The sequence below is a fragment of the Rattus norvegicus genome, chromosome 16, assembly GCF_021556685.1.
Source record: "Rattus norvegicus strain SHRSP/BbbUtx chromosome 16, alternate assembly SHRSP_T2T, whole genome shotgun sequence".
Lineage (NCBI taxonomy): Eukaryota > Metazoa > Chordata > Mammalia > Rodentia > Muridae > Rattus > Rattus norvegicus.
In genome coordinates this window covers 54,073,998-54,095,615 of record NC_141549.1, presented here as the reverse complement: position 1 = coordinate 54,095,615, position 21,618 = coordinate 54,073,998, and the positions used below count along the sequence as shown (strand labels likewise).

Genomic DNA, 21,618 nt, shown 5'->3' with positions numbered 1-21,618 from the left:
CCAATCTCTCTCAGCTGGGAACATGGGAAACCTCTCTTCAAGGTTCTCTTTAGTCCTTTTGCCTCACACCGCGAGTCCAATCTCTCTACTCTGCTAGACGTCAGCAGGCCCGAAGGTTATCCCTTCGGGTAGTGCCAGTCCTTGTCAGAGGTAGATAGGGTGGGTTCCTGCTTGCTGACAGCACGTGGGAAGCTCCAGGGCGCAAAGCCAGACCTGAGACGCAGGACCTCTGGAAAGCAGCCGCCAACCTTCTGGTGCCTGGAGATGTGGGAATCGGTCTGCACTGAGCACTCTAGGGTGCCCCAGTCTTGCTTACGATTTTCTGTTTGTTTTGTTTTGTTTTTCGATGTATTCACGCCAGATCGAACAGAACCCGCACCTTCTTGCAGGTTGCTCTGCCAGCCGCGTGTGCTCTCTTAGGGGTTGTCGGCCTCCGTAAATTCACTCGCACACAAGGGGATTAAACAGGAACCCTGATCATCCAAAATCAGCTAACTTGAATGGGCAAAAGGGAGCTCGGTCTTCGCGCCCCCTCCTCCTCCTCTCTCTCTCTCTCTCTTTTTTTTCCTGCCAGCAGACTTGGGGTTGATCCTCTTACTGTTGGTGTTAACTGCAGCTGCAGGCACGTTCCTCAAGCCAGATTTTATTCCACACAAACTGTTTAATTTTCTTGGTTTTATGGCAGCCAGGGACTGTTTGCCCAGAACTAAAAGTTACTTCTTGGAGTGGTTGAGCCGGGGGTGGGGGTGGGGGTGGGGTGGGGATGGTGCGGGGTGGATGGGTGCAGACCCAGAGCACAGAGCGCAGGTTTGCCCAGGCTTGGCGGTTGCAGCAGTAAAGAGAACCAAGATTTCTTCTTATGACTGGGGAGCGGATGCTTCCACTTTTGCTTTTCCTTGCAGCACGTCTCAAACACACTCCCAGGGGAAAGTGTGCCTTACTAGATATTGCATTTACTCTATTTTGGGGGTGTTGATCAATGCTCCCTGGATCTTGGGGTAGTTTCCACTCAAAATGAGAAGCAAGTGGTGAAGGTGCAGATCCTGTTCATACACCAACAGCACTCCTGCCTCGGAGCCAGACACTAAGCAGGGGAAAGAGCCTCCACTGTGCCTCAGTTTTCCTCTTCTGTAAAATGGAGATAACATTGTGCTCATTGTATGCTACAAGGCTGTCTGTCACTGGGGTGAATAAGGGACCAGAGACAAGGCACTCAAGGAGGCCTAACTACACCATTCATTTTTTATTTTTGCCAGCGGCATTCGGCATTCGTCTGAGGTGACTTTTCAGTTTTAGTGGAACTGTGGGACTGTTAGGAGCTTTCACTCACTCCTCCTAGTGGACTCCTCCTCCTCCCTCTTCAAAAGTGTCGCTCTCCCCAGAAAAAGTCAGACAGACACCTCCCAAAGTCTGTTAAATTTAACCCAAATTAGGCAAATGAATGTGGGGGAGGGGACATGGATCTCCCATCTCACTGAGGATGTCACTCAGTGTTCTCTGGCCAACTCTTTCTGAGTGGTTGTGAGACCGGGTTAGGGGAGGAGCTCCAAGACTAGAAACCTTTCAACATACTCATCTCTCAGAAAGGAGCCAGGAGCCAGGAGCCAGGAGCCAGGAGCCAGGAGCCAGGAGCCAGGAGCCAGGAGCCAGGAGCCAGGAGCCAGGAGCCAGGAGCCAGGAGCCAGGAGCCAGGAGCCAGGAGCCAGGAGCCAGGAGCCAGGAGCCAGGAGCCAGGAGCCAGGAGCCAGGAGCCAGGAGCCAGGAGCCAGGAGCCAGGAATCCAGCCAGGAAAGCAGAGGGGTTAGTCAGAGGATACATGCTCACAGTGAGAGAGGGAGGAGGGAAGGCTCGAGATGTCCATTAATGCACATTGCAGAGACTGGTTCGTATTGTATGTTTGAGAATATTAGGGCAGTGGTTCCCACACTACCAACCCTTTTCACACACAGGGGTTGCCTAAGAACAGCATAAAACACAGATACTTGCATTACGACCCATTGCAGTAGCAAAACTACAGCTATGAAGTGGCAATGGAAATAATTTTATGGTTGGGTGTCACCATGACACGAAAGGCTGTATTCAAGGGTCACAACATTAGGAAGGTTGAGAACCACTGTACTAGGGGAGTGCATATTAAATGTTCATATCACAAAATTACAGCTACGGATGCAATACATGGTTAATCGCTCAGACTGACACTGTGTATAGTCAGATGGCTATATCTGAGGGTTCTATATTCGACTGTGTGGTGGGTTAAAGACAGTGGGCATGGGGGTTGGGGATTTAGCTCAGTGGTAGAGCGCTTGCCTAGCAAGCGCAAGGCCCTGGGTTTGGTCCCCAGCTCCGAAAAGAAGAAAAAAGAAAAAAAAAAAAAAAAAAGAGCGGGCATGGCATGTGCCCACACTAAGTGTGTCTGGGGACTTAATTTGTTGGGCGTTTATTCCATAAGCAATCTAGTATAACATCCATTCTTACAGCACTGTCCTGTGTTGTGTAGTGTAAGTAAGGTAGAGATGATTTAAAGTATACAGGAAGTGGACAAAGAGGTCAGGAAGAGCAAGACGGGGGCGGGGAATGAGAGAAGGCAGGGGAGTAAGAACAAAATATGACACCTATGCATGAGAATGCCATAATGAAACGCAGCACTCTACCTACTAACTTTTAGCAGCTTACACACAAACAATGCCTACACTACCATGTGGGAAGGATGCAGCTCAGCTGAGAGAATGCTCGCTGGTACGTGCTCCCACACAGATGGTACACGGTGCACAAGCCCAGCATCCCAGCACTCAGAGGTGAAACATGAGACTGGGAGGTCAAGGTCATCCTAAGCTACGTAGGGGACCAGCCTAAGGCACTTAAGATCCTATTCCCTGAAGTAATAAAATCTGCACCAGATATCCAAGTACTATGCGATTTTATGTAAGAGGACTTGAGCGGTTGTGGATTCTGGTTTCTAGGGTATCCTGGAACCATTGCTCCATGGATATTGAGAGGTTTACTCATCATGGTTTATTTGTGGCTTGTTTCCAAGAGTCAATAGGATCAGAGTGTTGTGCCTCCAGGTGATGATGTAGGGAGGGGGTGGGACCTTTAAGAGGTGGAGCTCAGTGGGAGGCCCTTTGGTCATTGGTCATTGGAGGCAGTAGGCAGTAGCTCCCATGAATTCCCTGGGTGATTCTGATTCCCAGGAGGGAGTTGGTAGGAAAGCTGAGATTAGTCTTCACTCCACTCTGCTTCCTGCATCCAATTGCAATCTGCTGCTCCTGCCCAGGTTCCCACTTTGTCATCTGCCATGATGTTCTGGGAGCCCTCCACCTGCCCCCCACTAAGTCCAAGGAGAGGCAGGCACCATGTCCTTGAACTTCCAAAACTGTGAGTAAAATAAGCATTTTTACTTTATTAGGCTAACTCCCCCAGGTACTTTATTACAGCAACAACGACTAATATAATGTTGTGTGATTTAAACACACACAATTTAATGTCATTTTGAAAATAAGTAATTTTGAAACAAGGCTATTTAGAAATTAGACAATGTTAATTAAATACTGTTCTGTGATTAGCTCCCTGGCATCTAAAGACCTCAGTTGAAAGAATATTCACCATTGTTGTTTTACTACATATTCCTCTAGTTCCACTGTTCCCAAACGCCGGCTGATGGAGTCTTTCTTCTTTCTCTGCAACTTAGAAACAGAGTTTGGGAACTAAGTGGAAACGAATGTAAAGAAGAGAGAGAGAGAGAGAGAGAGAGAGAGAGAGAGAGAGAGAGAGAGAGAGAGAGAGAACACCAATTTCTACCAAATTTCTCTAAGGCCGTGGGTATCCGGGTGATTTCAAATCCTTCCAGTCTTTACCAGTATACCCAGTAGTCTTTCTACACATGACTTTCAGCTTTCTTAAGGCGCAACCCTTTAATACTGTGCCTCACACTGTGGTGACCCCCACCAACCATAAAATTATTTCCATTGCTACTTTATAACTGTAATTTTGCTACCATGATGAATGGTCATGTACATATCTGTGTTTTCTAATGGTCTTAGGTGACCCTGTGAAAGGGTCGTTCGACCCCTAGGTTGAGAATCACTGTGTTAGACTTAATACAGAAGACAGAAAGTGTGAGAGCCTTGTAGGGGGAGGGGGAAGGGACCCAGGTGCTAGCTCTTCTGGCTGCTGAAGGAGCAGGAAGGCAAAGTAGCAAGGGAACCAAGCCCTGGCTTCTGTTCTGCAGGGGGATCACCAAGCTTCCCTCGGAAAGGCTGGTCAGAGTGCTGAGGTCCAATGCCCCAGGTCAGGGCTGAGGACTCCGTTACAGTGAGGAGACCAGACTACCCCATGGCCCAGAGAAAGCTGCTATCACAAAGTATTTTACCGAGGCTTTGTTCATTTGATACATGATCTTCAAGGACAGCTGCCTCAATGACGGTAAAGAAGGCTAGTCAGGCCCCTGGGATTTAGTCCTGGTGCATATTCTGTGGGTGTTTGTCTGTCTTCCATATGTGTGAGCGCTGTACAGAAGCACCAGCCATTCCCTTGTTCTTCTCTCTCTTTTTTTTTTTTTTCCAGAGCTGGGGACCGAACCCAGGGCCTTGCGCTTCCTAGGCAAGCGCTCTACCACTGAGCTAAATCCCCAACCTCCCTTGTTCTTCTCTTAACGCCTGTACATGAGTTTAGTGATGACGCTAGCAGGTCCTGAGAACCCATAGGGATCCAGTGTTTGGGAATAATTAGCAGGATAGCACTGGTCCCTGCCTTCCACAGGTTCATGCACCAAGAAAAAAAAATAGTATATGCGTGACATTAATTCAGTAGCCTCAGCAGGACAGCCACTCCATGCCCACCCTAGCTGCAAGGCATCACCTATCCCATTGTGCTGGAATCTCTCTGCAGGCTTTTCTTACTTGGTATCATATTCCTCTGCTCTCTCTGGTCACCAAGCATAGCCTCAGCCCTAACAATGCATGGAGAGAAAGGAAGGGACAACAACATGGTTGCTATCAGGGACAAACAGCAGAGCCCTGGAGACTAGTGGAGTCTTGCCCACTGTCTTAATTAGGGTTTCTATTGCTATGAGGAAATACCTTGAGCAAAAGAAACTTGGGGAGGAAAGGGTGTGTACTGTTTTGAATGTGCTTGGCCTAGGAAGTGGCACTATTTGGAGGTGTGGCCTTGTGGGAGTGGGTGTGGCCTTGTGGGAGGAAGTGTGTCCCCATGGGCTGGAAGCCAGTCTCCTCCCCAGTAACCTTCAAATGAAGATGCAGAACTCCCAACTCCTCCTGCACCATGCCTGCCTGGAAGCTGTCATGCTCCTACCTTGATAATGGACTGAACCTCTGAACCTGTAAGCCCCATTAAATGTCGTCCATATAAGAGTTGCCTTGGTCATGGTGTCCATTCACAGCAGTAAAACCCTAACTAAGACAAGGTTTATTCAGCTTACACTTCCAGGTCATCATCAAAGGAAGTCAGGACAGGAACTCACGCAGGGCAGGAGCCTGGAGGTAGGAGCTGATGAGGCCATTGAAGGGTGCCACTTGCTGCGTTGCTCCCCACGGCTTGCTCAGCTTGCTTTCTTGTAGAACCCAGGACCACCAGCCCAGAGGTGGCCCCTCCCACAATGGGATAAGCCCTCCCCATCAGTCACTAATTAAGAGAGTGCCCTATAGGCTTGCACACAGCCAAATTTCATAGAGGCATTTTCTCAATTGAGGCTTGCTCCCCTCTGACAATGATAGCCTTTGTCAAATTGACTTAAAACTGGCCAGTATATGCACCATGAGGACACACAGTGAAAGTTCCTGTATCCTAGGCCAGCCTGGCGGGAAACCCGAGTTTTCACAGAAATGCCATTTTTATCTCCATTGGTTTTGCAATCTGAGCAGTCCCACAATTCGCTTTACTGTCACTGGACTAACAACTCAGGTTTAGCTGTCAAGGGCATTGGCAGCAATGAAGCCAAGGTGGTGAATCAGTATGACCAACTCTGTAGTGCTCCAAATGCTTCCTGCTTCTCTACGCTTGTCAAGAAATCTGAAACACACACACACACACACACACACACACACACACACGTCTCAACACTGCTAATTAAGACCCACTCTTCCCCTCCCTCTTCTCTATCAGCATCAGCCTGGTGGACCACTGGCTTTTAGAACAGCCCGTGCACATCCCCACTGGACCTGAGATTCAGAGGGATTTGAATACACGTTCTCTGCTCACTGAATGGCCTTTGGCAAGCTGCTGGGCCTTGGTTTCTGGATCTGTAACGCAGCAATGGATATGCCTACCTCCCAGGCTCGATGCTATGACTCCATGTCCGCGGTTCTCAACCTTCCCAATGCTGTGACCCTTTAATACAGTTCCTCATGTTGCAGTGTTGCTATTTCATAACTGTAATTTGGCTACTGTTATGAACTGTAATGTAAATATCTGATCTGCAGGATATCTGATATGCTACTTCTGTGAAAGGGTCCTTTGACTCCAAAGGGATCATGACCCACAGGTTGAGAACCACTGCTCTACACAGTCATGTTTGTGGAGCTGTGCAGTATCTGAACCACAGGGGGATGCACTTACTAATTCTCGGAGTGGTGCTGGCTCTGGTGTCACAGTGGAGATAGAACGGGTTGCTATCTTTAAGAAATTAGAGAGTGACTTGGACACTGAATGAGGTGGCTTACAGGAAGGATGAAGAAGACTTCCAGAAGGAGATGGGGTGTGACCTAAGTTCTCAAGAGTGATTGTTTTCCTCTTCCAGGCTTCATAATAGATGAAATTTCATCATGTTGGAAACTTAAGACAGTGGGAATTTATTTCTAAAGTATGTGGGTTACTAAGTCCAAAATCAAGGTGTCAGCAGAGCTGCTTTCCCTTTCAAGGCTCCCAGAAAGACTCCACACCACCCCTCTCCTTTAAGCTTGGCGTTGCATGTATAGACTCCATTCTGCTGCCGAGTGCACACTGCAGGCTGGAAAAGACCATCTCTCTGTTCATCTTCCAGCTGGAGCTAGATCAAGTCTCTCTCCAGGGGATGTCTGAAAGAATGGATGATTCCAGACTCATACACCATTGTTGGGGGTTGGTTCTAATTCTTTGAATTAATCCGGCTCCCCAAATCAGGACTCTTCTTGTTCAAATGCGGAAGGTCCTTATCCCCAATTGGTCTTTGATGGATCGATAAAAACCCAACAGAAAATGGCGAGGCAGGTAGACTGAAGCAGGACCTTTGGATTTGCAAGGGCTAGGAACTGGAAGAGAGAAAGGAGGAGACATTGCCGTGGTGGGGAAGAAGAAAGAGCAGACCTAAAGGCCTTCCAGCATGTAAGAATCAGGGAATGTGACCACATGGGTCACTCACCCAACTGTGTTTAGCATAGCAGAGATGAAATATAGATTTTAAAAGATGTAAACTCAGGAGAATCAGAGGGGAGTGTTTGCTATCAGTGGAAGGGATAAGAACTGCCCAGCTTTTGAGTTAGTCAAGGCATATTAAGTTTAACTGGCGTGTGTGTGTGTGTGTGTGTGTGTGTGAGTGTGAGTGTGAGTGTGTGTGTGAGTGTGTGTCTGTGTATGTGTGTGTGAGTGTGTGTGTCTGTGTCTGTGTGTGAGTGTGTGTGTCTGTGTGTGTGAGTGTGAGTGTGTGTGAGTGTGTGTCTGTGTGTGAGTGTGTGTGAGTGTGAGTGTGTGAGTGTGAGTGTGTGTGAGTGTGTGTCTGTGTGTGAGTGTGTGAGTGTGTGTCTGTGTGTGAGTGTGTGTGAGTGTGAGTGTGTGAGTGTGAGTGTGAGTGTGTGTGTGTGTGAGTGTGTGTGTCTGTGTGTGTGAGTGTGAGTGTGTGTGTGAGTGTGTGTCTGTGTATGTGTGTGTGAGTGTGTGTGTGTCTGTCTGTGTGTGTGAGTGTGTGTGTCTGTGTGTGTGAGTGTGAGTGTGTGTGTGAGTGTGTGTCTGTGTATGTGTGTGTGAGTGTGTGTGAGTGTGTGTGTCTGTGTCTGTGTGTGTGAGTGTGTGTGTCTGTGTGTGTGAGTGTGTGTGTCTGTGTGTGAGTGTGTGTGAGTGTGAGTGGGAGTGTGTGTGAGTGTGTGTCTGTGTGTGTGAGTGTGTGTGTCTGTGTGTGTGAGTGTGTGTGAGTGTGTGTGTCTGTGTCTGTGTGTGTGAGTGTGTGTGTCTGTGTGTGTGTGAGTGTGTGTGAGTGTGTGTGTCTGTGTCTGTGTGTGTGAGTGTGTGTGTCTGTGTGTGTGAGTGTGTGTGTCTGTGTGTGAGTGTGTGTGAGTGTGTGTGAGTGTGTGTGTGTCTGTGTAATTCTGAAATCCAGAGGACTCTGGCAGGCATGACTGGGAGTTATGTCCTCTCCGCCATGAAGTGCTGGATCTCCTCAAACTATAAACCACACCAACCCTCCCTCCCTTAAATTCCTTCTTGTCAGATATTTGATTGTAGCAGTAATAAAGTAACCAGGAGATTTGGGGGAGTCTCCGTGACCACCATGGCCAGCCGAATGATGATCCTGGGGATGGGCTGGGGGATAGTTTGGTTCAACAAGACTCACTAGGTGGCATTTGTTCAAACATTGGGAATCTGACCCCAAGTATTTCAGGCATATTTAAACACAGGAAAATTTGGTGAAAATTTTCCTCGTGATAATTAACTCAAGCTTGTGGGCACAATAAAGCTTAAGATGTGACTACATTAAAACTCTATAAAGTACAAGCGACATCTTCCATAAAGATGGGCCTATAGATTGGCTGCATATGACACCTCCCATAGAGGTAGGTTCTATAGACTGAGAAGCTCATGATAAGGCTGGGGAGGAGAGTCCGGTATGGTCTCTTAGCCGCACAGATAGTACAAAGGTCACCAGGCTATAAACCGTGCTTGTGAGCAGAATTCTGGCCAGAAAACAGGTTCTACATGCCTCCCTTTGAAGGGACAACCCTGTGTGGTTAACATTCCTGGTCCCCTTAGTTCTGTGCTTCTCAACCTTCATAGTGTTATGACCCCTTATAGTTCCTTATGTTGTGGTGACCGCCCCCAACCATAAAATCACTGCTACTTCAAAACCGTAATTTTACTACTGTTACGGATCACGATGTGAGCATCTATGTTTTCTGACAGTCTTAGGTGACCCCTGTGAAAGGATCATTACACACACATACACACACCCACACACACACACCCACACACACACACTCACACACACACACTCACACACACACACTCACACACACATACACACATACACACACATACACACACATACACACATACACACACTCACACACACATACACACACATACACACACACTCACACACATACACACACATACACACACTCACACACACTCACATACACACATACACACACACTCACACACCCACACACACCCACACACACTCACACACACAGACACACACACTCACACACACACACACATACTCACACACACATACACACACAGACACACACACTCACAGACACACACACACACTCACATACACATAAACACACACAGACACACACACTCACACACACACACTCACACACACACACACACACTCACACACACACACATACTCACACACACACACACACACACACACTCGACCCACAGGTTGAGAACCACTACTTCAGTGAGTGTGAAAATCTCTGTACCCACCTCTGAGATTGGCCCCTTGGCTCAGCTGGTAAAGCACCTGCCCTCAAGGCTGAGGAACGGAGTTCAATCCCTGAGACCAACATGGTGGGATGAGAGGAACAACTCCTACATGTTGTCCTCTGACCTCCAACATGTGCCGTGTGTGGCTTACTCGAGCACACACATGCACATGCACACGTGCACGAGCACTCAGGCACTAACTCACGCAGGAAGGAAAAACTGAAGCATATTTCTCATGCTTCAATTATCCAGCCATGGCTTCTGAACTCTGTGGCATCGTAAAACTTCTGGAAGCATTTAGTCCTGCATTCTACCCCAAACTCATGGTTAAAAAAGAACCTTTGCAGGGTGGGATCTCAAGTTCAAGACCACCTTGGAATTCAGAGTGAGACCTTGTATCAAAACAAAACAAGAAAACAGAAATCTTTGATGCTCTGGAGTCTAAATCTTAAAAAGAAAAGTCCTCAGGCTGAGTCAAGAGTAAAGTCTGGGTGGCCAATTTAAAGCTTGCCTGAGAGCTGCAAGACTTGCTTTGAGATAAGATGAAAGTCATCAATACAGTCACGGATCGGATCGCCTAGCCTAGTGAATCAGTGCTGAGGCCACTTCAAAGATGTGGCAGATTTTAACCCATTGAGGGTTGGATGGCGCCCTCTAGTGGTTGAAACAAAAACATCTAAGGAAAAACCGCTCCACAAACTGCAGGAGACTGAATCTAGTCTGGGTCTCACTGTCTAAGAACGACTTTGTTTTGACAGGACACCTCTGCTGGATGCGTAATCATTGGAAGCGTTAGATGAAGGTATTAGTGAACGGGAAGTCATTACATTCCCAGAAGCTGAGTCATGTTTCACGCTTGCAGCCTGTCTATGCCCTAGGCCACACAGGCTGTGCCTTCCCCTGGTATGGGAGTGCCTGGAGCTGAGACTTTGGCTGTCCATCTTTTTATTGCACATATCTGGTGCAGTGTCTGGCATCAGAAAATGCTCATAAATGTTTGTTGAAATAAGAGAGGCAAAGGGGATAGAGCAGGCAGCTTTTGACTCCAGAGGCTCAGGTGGGTACAGGACGGGATAAAGCCTTCTGAATTAGAACTTAGCATTGCAACCCTTTGAATATAGCCAGACATGGTATCACGTTGCCTCCACCCCCAACCGTGGAGTAAAGCCCCGGATTCTGACATTTGATCCCCGTGTTAGGCTATCTGAGGGGAGCAAAAGAGTAGAATGAATACACATTCTATGGAGAGTTATTATATTGTCCCACACATCACAAAGTGAACGGTCCAATGGTGGAGAAGCCGGGACCTCAATAGCTCTCTAGTCCATGAAGAAGGAGGCAGCCCCTGCCTGGTCCCCTGGGAACTTGGGGATTTCCTGGAGAAATTCTGCATCTCCATTGGGAGGATGAGGAAGGTGAGCTCTGGTGTCAGCGGGTGCTGGCAGGGGCTGGACTGCACAGCAGGAGCAAAGGCAGGCGGGAGAAAGTAGCACAGACTCTTCTTACATCCGGGTCTCTTGGTGGATGGTGCAGCCCACTCTGGGGAAGGACAGTTCCTCCTAAGTTGTCCCTTCCAGAAAAACAACCTCACCACACCAGCCGGAACGTGTGCTTCTTTGTTGTTTCTAGGTCCAATCAAGTCTACAGGCAAGATTAAGTATTGAAATCCGGACCTGTATTCTTTGACTCCCAGTGCACAATAAATGTTTCTGCCTGCAGGGGGAGTGCGGAGATCAGGGCCCAGCAGGTGATCAGGATGGGGTTTCACACAAGGCCATTTAGGGGGACTTCTTGAGTATTTCTGCACAGTGAATAGAAACGGTACTGATTTCTAAAGAGGCTTGGGCACTGGTTCAGGCTTCCCACTGATGACCCTAACAAGTCCTTTCTCCTGATGGTCTTCTTACCCGTGAGAGTTCTCCAGGGGTCGGTGTGAGTGAGAGTCAAGATGCTAGAACACTGCCCTCAACATGAGGACATTGTGTCACCTTCCGTAGCTAGGGCATGGAACAGAGTCCTCAGGACTCTGTAAGTAACAGAGCCAAGAAGACTAAAACTCCCTGAGAAGAATCTCTACGCTCCTCACAATGGTGAGGCCTCCACTTCCCCTTCCGCTGCCCCAGAAAGCCTGTGTTTCAGGGCATGGGGCTGAGTGCGCCCCACAGACCTACCACTCCACCCTGTAGTGAATCTGCCTGTCTGGTCTGTAGTGAGTACCAGGCATGGTGCTGGGCACATGATATATATTTCCTTCTGTAATAGTCACAGTTTGAAGTGATGCAAGTTTTTTTTTTTTCTAATAGAAGAGGAAACTTAAGGACAGGATCCCGAAAGGCTTCCCACAGTCGTCTGGCATTCTCTGTCCTCTTGTCCTTTATGTATCAATAGAAAGTTCTACATCCTGCAACACATAGCACCGGAACTCCGTCTCTGGCCTCTAGCTTTATTGTCTCTGGGGTTTCAGTCAGTCCATCATCCAGTGAGACTGGGCTCTGTCGTCTGCGACACACGGGCTCCACTCTTTTTCTTCTTATAATCCCCACCCAACCCACCGACGATTTCCATCAACCAGGACAACTGCCATACACATCCCTGTGGTCAGTGGGCACTTGTTATCTTTTGGCATCTGCCACATAAAGGTCCTTGTTTGCTTGGTTTCCATGACATCAAAGAGAAGAGCCTCTTGTCAATCTCTGTGGACGATTTTTCTTCTTTTCTCTTTTGTGTGCCTCCAGAGTTCTGTCTCAAGCTACCTGGGTCCTCTTTTACTCTCGCGTTTTGTTTAAGAGGTTTTTTTTTCTAAAAAGCTTTAAAAAAGATTTATTTATTTTATGTATGGGAGTATACTTTCGCTCTCTTTAATTGGATCCCATTACAGAGGGTTGTCAGACACCATGTGGTTGTCGGGAATTGAACTCAGGACCTCTGGAAGAGCAGTCAGTGCATGACAGGTTTTCGGCTGTCACACCCATCCTCATTATGCTTCAACACGTCCCTCTTCTGTTCCCTGCCTGCGTTTCTCATGACTCGCTCTCCACATGACTGTCTCTCCACTTGGGTATGCTTGAGGGAGCTCAGCCACACACACCAAGCCATTCAGGGCTGGTCCTGGCACCCTCCTCCCTCTGCTGGTGATAATTCAGTGCTGACATCCATTCACGTCTCAGGGAACTGGCGTTCTACATGCAAATGTCCAGCGGGGATCCAGGCATAAACGAGCAGCTTCCTTTTCTCAGTTTCTGAGCACCGCTCACTCATGGTATTTAAAAAATATGCTTTTTTTTTTTAAATGGGGCTGGAGAGATGGCTCAGTGGTTAAGAGCACTGACTGCTCTTCCAGAGGTCCTGAGTTCAATTCCCAGCAACCACAAGGTGGCTCACAACCATCTGTAAAGAGATCTGATGCCCTCTTCTGGTGTGTCTAAGACAGTGACAGTGTACTCATAGATAATAAATAAATCTGTAACGGAACCAAGGGCTTTGTACATACATTCTAGGCATGTGCTCTCTGAGTGAGTTATATTCCCGGCCTATTTCTTTGAGAAACAGCCTTGCTATATAACTAATTCTGGCCTTGAAGTCAAAATGCCTTGCCTTTACTTCCTAAATACTAGAATTCTAAGTGTCTGCTACCAGCCCTATGTTACATAGCTTCACCACTTCCCATCAATGAATGCCCCTGCCTTGGTCCCGTTGCTCAAGCTCCCTTCAGATGCAATGGAGCAGCAGGCTTGTCTCAAACCTGACATCCACTTTCTTACTTTGTGTCAGCCTCCCGAAAGGGTCCAAATGAGGCTGAGTGTCAGATAGCATCGCTTTCCTCCCTAGAGCTTGGTGGCGCCCCACTGGTGTACAAACAACACCGAATATGCCCGAGGTGCTTTCTGGAGACCCTGGCTGGGCAGCCTGGACTTGAGGACATCCTCCTGTCAGCCTCTCCAGTTATCTCTCCAGTCATACTTCCTTTCCCATCTAGGTTCTGCTCTGACGCCTTCTAGAGACCGTGGATAGGCCGCTGCTCTTCACTCATATCCCTGTCAGTTCTGAGAGTCGGCACCATTTCACATGGACAGCCAAGCCTCTGACAGCACCAGGTACATCCAGTCCTCCTCTTCAACTGGTTTTTATTTTAGTTTTTCATTCATTCATTCATTCATTCATTCATTCATTGTTTCTCTTTACATCCCAATCGCAGTCTCCTTCTCCTCCCAGTCTCCCCTCACACCCCTCCTTTCCCTACCCCTCCCTTTCACCTCTGAGAAGGGGGAGGTCCCCCCACCCTGTGACCTCAAATCACTGCAGCACTAGACATGTCCTCTCCCTCTGAGGCCAGACAAGGCAGACCAGTTAGGGGAATGGGGTCCACAGGCAGGCAACAGAGTCAGGGACAGCCCCTGCTCCAGTTGTTGGGGGACCAAGCTGTACATCTGCCACATCTGGGGGTAGCTAGGTCCAGCCCTTGTATGCGTTTTGGTCAGAGGTTCAGTTTCTGGGAACCCCCAAGGGCCCAGGTTAGTTGACGGATGTTCCTCTGTGGAGTCCCGATCCCTTCCAGTTCCTCCATGACAGTTACTGAGAATCCCTGGCCGTCCCACACTCGTCGGTAGTTTTTCCTCTTTTGCTGTTGTGAACATGGCTTCCTGTCGGGTTCCCACCTCCCCCAGCCCTCAGTCTCTCACCTCCTCCTACACATCTCAGACACGTCTGCCTCTAAGGAGAAAAGTCTCCTCCTGTCCTGAATATTTCTTAATTCTATATGCTCTCGACAACTGGTTTGTTCTTCAAAAATGGACTCCAAAGCTCTGGGTCCTGTTGCCCATTCTGGAGACAAGGCAGGAGAGAAGCTGGTACCAGGAATCTACACTTCCTGGCCCGGCTCTTTCTCCTCAGCTTCGGGGATGTTACCTGGCCAGTGCCAACTCTGGGCTGCTTCCTTTTCTGGTCTTGGTTTCAGATTTCTAATTGTGACATTGAATTACAAGAAAGGAAATAAGGAAGGACCGTCTTGTGCGAAGGTGTCTCTGTCTTCAATTGTCAGCTTTCCGTGAAAATGTTTTCATATGAAATCTTCATGTCCTTCCTAACCCCGATCTGGTAGTGCCAGAAAACGGGCTGGGTCTTTTTTCTACCCAGTTCTCTATTTATTCTCATCCTTGACCCTGGCTTTCCACCAGAAATCAGAGCCCTCTACAGACCTTTCCACCCAAGTTCACGACAGCCTTCCCCTTTTTAGCTCTGGCAGTCAGTGAAAAATTTCCCACCCCCAAATTGACACATTCAAGGAGAAGAAGGTCTTCTCACCCTCGAGTTTATTTGTGTAATGAACCTTGAAGAACATTATAGTAAATACGTGTGTTTTCCAGGATGCCACAGAATTTCATTGGAAAACAATGAAACTAGATTAACCTGAGACCCCCCCCTTCCCCTTAGAAAATAAGGACTATAGGATTAGACCACAAGCAGACTAGTAAAGGGGATGGGGTTGTGGTACACCTGATTTTAGCCAGACTTTCCCAAGCTAAATCCAGATAAAACTGCTTCTGTATTAGTAAGTTGGGTGAGTGTGTATAATCTATCATTCAAAAAGTTTTTTTTTAAAGTCTTATGCGTTTGTTTGCGTGCTCGCATGGGCGCACCTGCCGTTGTGCGAGCTGCGTAGACACATCGATGTGGTCAGAGGACAATCTTGGGTGTCAGTTCTTGCTTGTTACCTCCTTTGAAATGAAGTCTTCATGCTCCCTGCTTCGTAGGCTAAGCCGAGAGGCCCATGAACGTCTTCATGCCTTTGCCTTCCGTCTCCCGGTAGGGGGCGCTAAGATCACAGACGTGGGCAGCTGCCTCAAGCTATGTATGGGTTCTGAGGAAGAAATCTCGCGTCCATATTTGTGCCGTTGTAAGTACTTCACCCACGGAACTACCTCCTGGCCCCTAAATATAGTTTTAAAGTACATTCGAAAAGAAAGACTAAGGAGGTAGAGGAGAACTGATTGAAGTAACTTTCACTGACTGAGCTGTCTGGGAAGTGCCAGCCACGGCTGCTACAGGTTGCACTGCATCCTATCTGCATCATGTCCCGTCCCAGGCTTACTTTCAACTAGAGCTGCGACAGATGTAATTAGTTAAAATGAGGTCCTATTGGAGCAGGGACAGGCCATTAACCCAGCCTGGCTGGTGTCCTTACAGGCAAGGGAGAGAGACGGAGAAGACAACAGAAACAGGATCTGGACCTGGGCAAGGTCAGCCACACAACAAACTCTACAGAAAGTCAGGGTACAAACACCATGGTTCGACTCTCAGCTCCATGTCGTTATAGCCTCCAGAACAAGGAACAGCTGAACCTGTTTTCCATGGCGACCTGTAGTGGCACTGAGAAGCTACAAAGATCAGTGGCTCTCCACCTTCCTGATGTTGCGACCCTTTAATACATGTTCCTCATGTCCTGGTGACCCCCAACCACAAAATTGTTTTTGCTGTTACTTCATTACTGTAGTTTTGCTACTGTGATGAACCATAATGTAAATATGATTCTGTGTTTTCTGATGGTCTTAGGGAAACCCTGTGGGGGGGCGACCCACAGGTTGAGAACCTCGGACATAGATGGCCTGCTTGTGGAACACAGGCTCATTTGGGTTTTTTAAACTGTCATGGACCTGCGTCAGTAATCATTAGTACAACAGCTGTTGGGATATCATGGCTGGTTCATACTAAGTTTACTGTTGGTTGCCAGCAGCTCTCCTACATAATCAGGTCTCTTGTGCTTACAAGGATATGAAAGGTTTTCGGGAAATTTAGTGAAAACCGTTTGGTCAGTGTTTCATCTGTAAACGCGCCACTTGCCTAATGATTGATTCATTGAATTTAGCGCGCTTTGTAGTTGACTAAATTTACCACTCATATTGAACAGGACGCCTTTTGCTGCAAGCAGAATTTTCCGGCAAGGCTTCATTCACTGAGATTCAGCTTTGTCTCACAATATTTATTATGTTAGCCTTAATTTATTTCTACTTTTTTTTTTCTTTTCTTTTTTTCGGGGCTGGGGATCGAACCCAGGACCTTGCGCTTCCTAGGCAAGCGCTCTACCACTGAGCTAAATCCCCAACCCCCCTCTACTTTTTATTTTATTTCATTTTTTGGTTTTTCCAGACCCAGGTTTCTCTGTATCACAGCTCTGGCTATCCTGGAACTCACAGAGATCTGCCGGCCTCTCCCTTCTAACTATTGGGATTAAAAGCATGCACTACCACTCCTGGCTTAGCTTCAGCTTTGTTTAAAAGCTATCAGGCTAGAAGTAGTATAGTTCCCTTATGGATGAATATATTTAGGAACCAATAAGTCACATTTATCACCAGAAACTCTACCTCAGAATTTTAAATGAAAAAAAAATTTCTGTTAGCATACTACTTTAGTTTGGATAACTTTCTGTGGAACTATCTTTCTTCTCAGTCCCCACTGGTAATTTCTAATGGCTAAACTAAAACCTAAATTTGTGTATAATATAAAGTTTTCCCATCACTTCTAGTTTAATTCTTACTTTATTCTTATTCTGCACATTAAAAATATCTCTGATTTTAAATGATGTCTGTGTGTGTGGGCTATGTGTACATGTGAGTAGACGAGCCTGTGGAGTCCAGAAGAGGGGGGGGTCACTTCTCCTGGGGCTGGAGGCACAGGTGGTTGTCAGTCCCCAGACATGGATGCTAAGAACTGAACTAGAGTCCTTCAAAAACAGTGCGGGCCCTCACCTTTAAAAATACTCCTATGGCCCTCTGTGTTTTACGTACACTTTAATTATTTTGACTCTATAGTCACAATTATTTTGCTATTATGATACAGTACACTGAATTTTAGAAAATATTCATATTGTCTTCTATAATAACATTGTGAGGGCTTAAGCCCCTCGAAAGCACTCACCCGTTCACACTTAATATTTCTGCCAACCACCAGCACACCCACCCACATATTCTTCTATTCCTAGAGCTGTTTGTTAGAACCGAGATGTATTTATATGGATTTCTCACAGACTGGAGTAGTTCATCAAGTTACCCAGGCACCAATCCCTTCAGCACTCCCATGGTTATATTCAGTAATAGAGTCATCATTTGAAAATGGCCGTTGTATGTCTCACCCACTGTGCAGCCTGCTCATCAAATGTCAGTGTCTTCTGTTCACACGTGAGACTCTGAGGACCTTGCTCTTTTGCATAAAACGTAAGCAAGACTTTCATTGGATGAACTATCTAATAAATTGGCGAATTATGCAAGTCAACAGGGCATGGGTTAAGTTGAAGACAAATGGAAGAAAGATGCTGGGTCTGTGACTTTGTGACCAAATCCACGTAGCCTGACTCACTACATTGTCATCTAACCCATAGCACCTAACTGTCAAATGGGTCACAGTGCCTTGCTGTCAAAAACGAGGACCATAATACCCGAAATCTCCACAATACATCTTGCATCCGCGTGGACTTCCTGGAGGCCAGGGCATCTGATGACAGTGTCTCTGTCTTAGCTGCTCGTTATTTGAAGTTAGAATATTAGGTAACATTCAACTGAGATACAAGAAATCCAAGCTCTATGACACCACTGCTGTATGCAACTCTGTTGTGTGGTGGTCCAAAGCGTGTGCTGGAGAGGAGGGCCAGGCATCAACAGTAGCCTTGGTGGTCCAACCTGAGGCACAGGCTGAGTTGCTCAAGTACTAGATACGTCAACCATGTTAATTAAATCTGATCAAGGGGTTCTAGAACATATGAGAAAGCACACCCTTGAGATTTTGCAATGCTTTAAAAGAACAAGTGTATCAGGTTTCCAGGCAGCCCTCACTCGATTGACTTGACTCTACATTGGCTAAGTTATGCTATTTCCAAAGAAAGGAGTCACTGAGGGCCGTACAGATAGGTGTGGTCTCACACTTTCTACGGACTCCACAGGAGCAACAGATGTTCCTGAGTACAGGACTTGGCTTCCCCAACTCCTTCCAAGTGAAGTGTATCAGAGGACAGTGTTCCAAAGAAGCTTCCGGGCAGTTCCCAACAGCACTGTATGAGCAGGCCCTCCAGTGCACTCACCTGTCTTGGTGGCCCAGCTGTTTCCAAGTGAACAAGGGTGGTCTCGTCTTATGAATATCCATTCTCCACTGTTTCTGTAAAAGAGTGCTGTGAACACCAGGAATAGCTTCAAATGACACAGATTTAGAATTTTAAATCAATTTCACTTATGCCAACTGCAGAGTTGCTGTTCTGTGAAGGCTTCAAAGGAGATTATTTTTCAGATATTTATATTCTTAGGGTAATCCTTGCACCTTTCTCCAAAGCACATCTCTGTCACCACCACCATCACCACCACCACCACCACCACCACCACCACCACCACCACCACCACCACCATCACCACCACCACCACCACTGTTATCACCTTTACCACCACCACCACTATGACCACCACCTCCATCATCACTACTTGTGATCACACTGAACCCACTTAGATAATTAAGGAACCCTCCTGCCCATTGCAATCCCCTTAATCCAAGCTACAACGTCCATTTGACATGGAAATTAAAGGTCTACAGTTCTGGAGACTAGGGCCATGCATACCTTTAGGGGCTAGTAAGCCTGCCACACAGGCATGATGGCTCAAGTGTGTCCCTGTTCCCAGGAACACAGGAGGCCTGAGACCTGGTGAGGAGGGTTGCTGTCTTGTCTGGGGCTCGTAGGGACCACTCACCTGCGCTAGGTGAGAATGTATCTTGCAGAGGTGTTGCCACCAGGACACCCCGCAACACACATACTCTCGATGGCTACAGACTCACTGACCAAAGCTCTTCTCAGTTTGTTTCTAGTTTGTAGTGAGATTTCCCAAAAGGGTTGGTCCGACTTGAAAGCCATTACTGACCTCGATGCAGGGTACAAGGGTACAGGGGACACGTCCAAGTGTTGGATCCTATTCCACTCAATCTTTCCAGGCTCAGCTCCATGGTCTGATATGGGTTGCTCATTTGAGCTTTATGTTTCCCAAAGATGTAAGACCAGCTTTGTGGAAAGGCATAATTACAAACCAAACCACATTCTAGTATGTGCGTACCTCCATTCTTTCTGGAAAGCTGCAGTGCCGGAGAGCTCAAGAAAGGCTCAGGGAAGTCCTGAACACATACACTTGGGTAATTCTTTAACACAGCACTTGATGAACTGTTTTTAAATCATAGAAGAGCCAAAGAGACGGTCCAGTGGTCCAGGGCATGTATTGCTCTTCTAGACTTTGGTTCCCAGAACCCACACCAGGGGACTCTCAACTGCCTGTACCTCTGATTCGAGAAAATCTGCTGTCTGTGGCTTTGGAGGGCTTCTGCCCTCATGTACAGACACACACACACACACACACACACACACACACACACACACACACACACGAGATTAAAAAATAAGGCAAATCTTTTAAAAGTCACAGAACCATTCCATTTAAAGTTTAAAAGAATATTGATGACTAAACCAGGGACTGTTCATCGTGGCCATCACGCAGGAATGGTGTTCTGCTCCATTTTCTTTAGGATAGTTGACTACCAAAGCAGCCTGTGAGAACACATTATGTCTCCCCACCACCACTGTCCCCTGCCTCCTTCAATCTTTGTTCATCCTGGTCAATTTTAGCCAGGATTCCAGGTCCAAAAATCCACGAGTTAAGCCTGGTAGCTGGATCCCTCACACCATAAGGCTTGCTCCCTGCTTCTCCCACTTCAAAATTCACATTACCTCTCCTGGGAGGGTGGGACTCCGGGAGGATGAGGACGGCAGAACCTCTTGAGAAATGGCATGATTTGGTTGAGAAGAAGTCTGTCTTCTCATAAGCTGGAGGAAGGAAGAGCGTCTTTAGGGCACTGGGTCATTGAGACAGGGCTGGACTCCTCCATCCCTCTCCATCCTTGTGAAGGGCTATGAAGGTGAGTATCATAACAAGAAAGTGGGAGGCAGAGGGTGTGGAGGATTTTACCCAAGACTCCACCTCTTGGCCTGGCATAGTGAGAAAGCAGCTTGTTCAAATGAACTGTCCAAAGGCCTGCCAGACCCAGGTCAGGAGGCAGGGAGGTGTGTGCCATCCTGGTGACACTGTGGAGCTTTGGGAAGGAACAGGCAGGGGTCAACATAAGATCCAGGTCCAATTAGTGGCCTGGGACCCTTCTGGTTAACTCAAGTGAATGTGTGAGTCTCAAAGTAAGTCTTAACTACTGGGAGACCCCCACCCCCACCCCAAGTGAGACACCGGAATGGAGTTCGATGGAAACACAAGAGGTTTATTTGTCAATCTTCAATCAGCCCCTCATGGCGAGTGACTAGAAGGTGACCCTGAATGGCTGTAACAAGCCGTTTTTTATACTTTTTAGGGGTATAGGTTGCATCAGCAAGGTTACAGTTTAAACTTATTGGCTAAGCATATTGACATTTGAATCTATTGGCTAGCAAGCATAGGACATGCATTTGAACTCTGTCTGGGACCAGTGGGCCAGTGACTCTGTCAGTACATTCTTTGGTTTTTCAAGAATGTTCCTGCTCCTCCTGAGAACTGAGGGTGGAGAATGGAACCTGGCCTAGCCTTGACCCTAGGCGGGAAGCCGGTACTTGGCCTAATCTCGACCTGAGGCAGTTCGTATAAAGCTGGCGAAAGCCCTTAGGGTCCTCATAACCTACCTACTCTCTACCAGGCCGAGCCTCCTAATAGCTCTTACGCTTCAGTAAGAACTCGGGTCCTTCAGATGCACTAGGGACTATTCTTTCCTAGTGTTGATTGTATCTATTTCTCCATGTGGACTTGGTCTTGAAGAGGTCTAGGAAGGAGTGGAGTTGAAGGCAAATATTATTCAAGTGCATCGTAGCTTGTGTGCACTCAAGTGTATGCCATAGCCTGTTCTAAGCCTAGAGTCACTTTAATGAACAAGACGGACAAAACCCACTGGCCCCACACAGCTCAAGTATTAGAGAGG

The 21,618-nt window shown here is 47.3% G+C and overlaps 1 protein-coding gene and 1 long non-coding RNA gene across 1 annotated transcript; both read right to left on the bottom strand.

Moving 5' to 3' along the window:
* Positions 1-21,618, bottom strand: part of Erich1 (glutamate-rich 1) — a gene marked incomplete at its 5' end in the record, with an annotated part of 52,793,804 nt that overhangs the window by 29,568,748 nt on the left and 23,203,438 nt on the right.
* On the bottom strand, positions 14,941-20,669 carry LOC120097420 (uncharacterized). Its single transcript, XR_015640371.1, has 3 exons — positions 20,393-20,669; positions 18,716-18,789; positions 14,941-15,505 (listed from the first exon to the last, which is right to left on the bottom strand). It is a non-coding gene; the product is annotated as an uncharacterized LOC120097420 (long non-coding RNA).